Source organism: Austrofundulus limnaeus, unplaced genomic scaffold (genome assembly GCF_001266775.1).
Source record: "Austrofundulus limnaeus strain Quisiro unplaced genomic scaffold, Austrofundulus_limnaeus-1.0 Scaffold740, whole genome shotgun sequence".
NCBI lineage: Eukaryota > Metazoa > Chordata > Actinopteri > Cyprinodontiformes > Rivulidae > Austrofundulus > Austrofundulus limnaeus.
This window is the reverse complement of record NW_013953142.1, coordinates 142,741-147,594: the sequence shown is the minus strand read 5'-3', so window position 1 is coordinate 147,594 and position 4,854 is coordinate 142,741. Positions and strand designations below refer to the sequence as shown.

The 4,854-nt window shown below is 39.5% G+C and overlaps 1 protein-coding gene across 1 annotated transcript in view; it reads right to left on the bottom strand.

Annotated features, from left to right (window-relative positions):
* The window catches only part of LOC106532267 (adenylate cyclase type 1), a gene marked incomplete in the record, with an annotated part of 61,146 nt that overhangs the window by 36,000 nt on the left and 20,292 nt on the right, over positions 1-4,854 (bottom strand).

Here is a 4,854-nt window from a genome sequence, read left to right as displayed (position 1 = left end):
TGGTTCTGCGAATTTAGGCTTTTATCTATAGTATGCCAAATTTAGCTACTAACCACTCCACAAGTTTGCTATTTTCAGATTTTTGCTATTAGTGTGCTAATATTTGTTCTTAAACATTATCCTATTTACCACAAATTGTGCTAATTTAAGCATTTTTCTACAGTTGTGCTAAACTTAGCTGCTAGTTTTAGCTTTTAGCTTCGGTTGTGCTAATTTAAACTATCTACAGCTGTGCTGTTTAGCTTTTACCTACAGTTGTGCTAATTTTAGTTGCTATTTTTAGCTTTTATCTACAGTTATGCTAAATTTAGCTGTTATATTTAGCTTCTTGCTATTGGTGTGCTAATATTTTACAGTTGTCTTATTTGCCTCTGGTTCTGCGAATTTCGGCTTTTATCTATAGTATGCTAAATTTAGCTACTAACCACTCCACAAGTTTGCTATTTTCAGATTTTTGCTATTAGTGTGCTAATATTTGTTCTTAACAATTATCCTATTTACCACAAATTGTGCTAATTTAAGCATTTTTCTACAGTTGTGCTAAACTTAGCTGCTAGTTTTAGCTTTTAGCATCAGTTGTGCGAATTTAAACTATCTACAGCTGTGCTGTTTAGCTTTTACCTATAGTTGTGCTAATTTTAGTTGCTATTTTTAGCTTTTATCTACAGTTATACTATATTTAGTTGCTAATTTTAGCTTTTACCTACAGTTGTGCTAATGTTAGCATTTCGCTGCTGGTGTGAAGACATATTGCTCCATTGAGGTGTGGATGAAGACTGAGGGGACGGACGGACTCGGGCTGATGAGGGGATGGGAGGCGGCTGAGCTCAATGGAACAGAGAACAGGTGTAAGTGGGCGTGGCCAGACTGAAGAGCAGAGAAAAGACGTGTCTCTTCTCATACAGGAAGTTGATGAACTCGTCAACATTCCTTCAACCACTGGCTCTTCTTCCTGCTCCTCTCTGGTTTCTGCACTCTTCAGCACTTTTACGTGTTATTTTTTTCGACGCTCCAGGATGGAATCAGCTGCAGGTAACGTCGACTCGAGTGTAGCCGACTGTTGGTGATCAAACAGCGAGCGCTGTAATCTAATCCTCGATAAGTGAAAGCATCTTTTAGGCCAACAGCTAAATCATTACAAGCTGAGTTGCCTGCTGCTGAGCTGATGTAGTGGATGAGGAAGGTGTTGAAAGCCACTTAGCCTCTCGTTCACTTGCTCGCTGGCGGCCCAGATGGCAGCAGAACGAGGCGTTATGGATCTTATTGACTCGGTGGGAACTCGCCGCTCTCAGCGGAGCGGGCGTCAGAACTGGAGCAGGACTTATTTCCATCTAACTCGCAGGTTTTTACGCACCTCAGCCTGAGAAATACAGAATGATGGCTTGATTTTTTTTTTAAATTTCCTCTCTTGAACTCCTGTAAGGAGGAGTTTCTCAGAATGAACGATCGACAGACAGATCGGTGCAGCTGCTGCAGTTTTATGGATTCTGTGCTGGAGCTGAAAGGTGAAGCTCTCTGCTCATGAACTCCGGGTAGTGAAATAATTAATAAGATCGAACAAACAGGCAGTTAAACAAGTTTTCTGCAAAGTAAACTGGAAGTAGAGATACTGCTCCTCCACATCCAAATGAACCAGCTAGTCTGCTAACAGCTAATAAGACAGCTAATGTTTCATTTAGCAGATTAGCTTATTTGCTAATTTAAAAAAAATGTTAGCTGACCAACTAGCTTCCACTAAATAGGATTTTGCAGACTTTAGGCTAGTGAACAAACACAGGTTTGAATTGTTGAAGACTAGGTATATTCGATACCCAGTGGTGGGATTGGTTACTCTAAACAGCTAATAGCAGAACTAATGTTTAGTTTAGCGGATTAGCTTTTTCACTAACTTTAAAAAATGTTAGCGGACTAATTAGCTTCCACTAAACAGGATTTTGCAGACTTTAAGCCAGCGAACAGCTAACTAAAACAGGTATAAATTGTTAAAGACGAGGTATTGGCTGTGTCCAAAATGGCAGGACAGGTCCTCCGAAGGCCGAATTCGTCGGCCGCATACGTCACAACGCCGTGACGAAGGCCGTCCAAAACCGAAGACTCCTCCGATGCGGCCGACAAATACGTCCTTCCTTTGGCCCGAATCGAAGGACAGGTCTGATGGATCCTTCCCGGCCCAGCRTATCCCATAATGCATTGCGGCCCGACCGGAGACTTTTTTAATGCTAGTAGGCGGAAGCGAGAGAAAAGAATACGTTTTAAATAAAAATATTGCGATATAAAAATTAAAAAATGTTAGCAGTTGTAATGCTAATACTTTTATCATTTGTGTGGTCATGTTTTTAAATATTATTTTTGTCATAAAAAACGCGAAATAAACATGAACCTACAGTGGGTCAATTAGTTCTTCAAATGTCACCTTTAAGTTAATTTTATAGTTTTGTGATATTAATAACGCTAATGTATTGATATTTTTCTAGTTTTGATTTAAGTTTGCTTGTTTAGCGTCGTCACAGTTGCTAGGTGACATGACGTACGCCGGGGTAAGGAGGGGAGGCTAGACCGTCCAAATTNCTGCCCGTGTGTCGAGCCCTTAACACTGCATCGCTAAACATGTTTTCTTTTTGAAATAGCAGAATCAAACGCTAAACTGCAAAACAACCAAAAGCTAACACTAACACCTAATCTCTAACTGCTAAAACGACGGTCGCTCGGTCTGGTGAAAGAGCTCATCCCCTAAACTAAAACTTTGTTTCACTGTTCAATGATTAGTGGACCCATGCCCGCCACTGGGTATAGAATACAGTGCACCAACTTATACCTGTGCTAGTTAGCCGTTATCAGACTTCATATTGGCTAAAACCTAAATTAGCGGAAGCTAATCAATTTGCTAACAGTTTTCACAGTTAGTAGAAATGCAAAATTTGTAAACGAAAATTTATTTCTGCTTTTAGCTGTTAGCTGATTCAAGAAACTACGGCTGTGTCCAAAACGACAGGCCGGGTCCTCCGGAGGACCCGGCCTGTCGTTTTGGACACACCCATAGTCAATAACCAATGATGGGAATGGTTACGCAAACTAGCTAACGGCTAATAAAAGAACTGTTTAGTTTAGTGGATTAGCTATTTCACTAACTTCGAAAAATATTAGAAGATGAATTAGCTTCTGCTAAACAGGATTTTGCCGATTTTAAGCCAGCAAAGAGCTAACAGTTAATAGCAGAACTAATGTTTAGTTCAGYGGATTAGCTTTTTCGCTAACTTTGAAAAACATTAGCGGACCAATTAGTGTCCTCTATACAGAGTTTTGCAGACTTTAAGCCAGCTAACAGCAAACTAATGCAGRTATAGTCGATACCCAGTGGTGGGAATAGTTACACTAAACAGTTAATAGCTAATAGCAGAACTAATGTTTAATTTAGCGGATGAACTTTTTTGCTAATTTTGAAAAAGTAAACAGACAAATTATCTTCTGGTAAACAGTGTTTTGCAGACTTTAAACCAGCAAACAGCCAACTAACACAGGTATAAACAGTTAAAACTAGGTATTGTTGATACCCAGTGGTGAGAATGGTTACGCTAATCAGCTAACAGCTAATAAAAAAACTAATGTTTCATTTAGCGGATAAGCTTTTTTATTAACTTTGAGAACTGTTAGCACACTGATTAGCTTTTATTAAATTAGGTCTTGCTAACTTTAAGCTTTCAGAATCTGCTAAAATTATAGCTATACTAAATCTAAACGGCTAAACTTGTAAAAATAAAATTAACTATATGAATTAGCTAAAGCTGACACAAAACACGTAAAATTTAATGGAAGCTAATAGCTAATTGCTAACCGCTAAGACGACTCAGTCTGCATCAGCTTCTCTCCTTTGGCTTTGTGTCAAACAGAATAGAATGACGCGCTTTGCTGTCAGACTGCGGGTTTACTTGTGGATCCTAGAGTTTCTAAAAGTAGAGTTGTTTTCATTCCACTGTCGCCAACGTGCTGCGCAGGATGTCAGACTGATGAAGTCATTCAACTCAGTCTGAAGGCTTCCTTAGATTGTTTTTTTTTTCATCCAGTGGAAGATTTTACAAACATGGATTCTGACACTCCTTTTCTTTAGGACATGCAAAGAGTTGAGACCACCGGGTTAAACATCAGCTGTATTATATAACTCCAGAGTTGAGACGGAGCGTTTCACCCACAACCACGTAACCCTGCACGCCAAAGTTTTATTAAACAAAAAGTCAGTCATAAAGTGAAGCCAAGCTACAGTTTGAGCAGCTGTTTCTTGCACTTCGGCCCATTCTCCCACACAGTCATCAGAAAATGTCTATAATGTTATGCTAACAGTGAGAAACAAGGTCAGCTCTCTGGGTGTTTGTTTTCAATCTTAGATTTATGGAAAATTTATTCCTTGTGTGCTTTTTGCTTTTTAAAAATTTTAAGTTGCATATTGATTAAAAAAAAGCCCAAGTGAATAAAAATTTATTTATTTTTTTTTTACTGTTAAGAGTCAGAAGTTTTCATCGATGATGTCATATTGATTTTATGCTGTTAAGGTTTTATGTCCAGGGTGGGACGATTAAACAACAGGAAGAAGCAGCACATCCTCTTGTGTTAGGGATGACCCTCAGCAGTCGTGGGCACAGCTAACCAAAATGTTAGCTTTGCTAACTCCCAACCAGCTAACTAACAATATATTTTTTTGCTAAAGGGCTCGACACACGGGAGGCGATGTCGCTCGCTCTCCATTCATTTCCTATGGAGCCTGTGCGGTGAGGCGACAATCGCTTGCCCTCCTCCTCCTGGAAGAGGAGGAGGAGTGTTGACTGTTTTTAAGAAACTCTGGAACTGTAGACTCTTACAGGC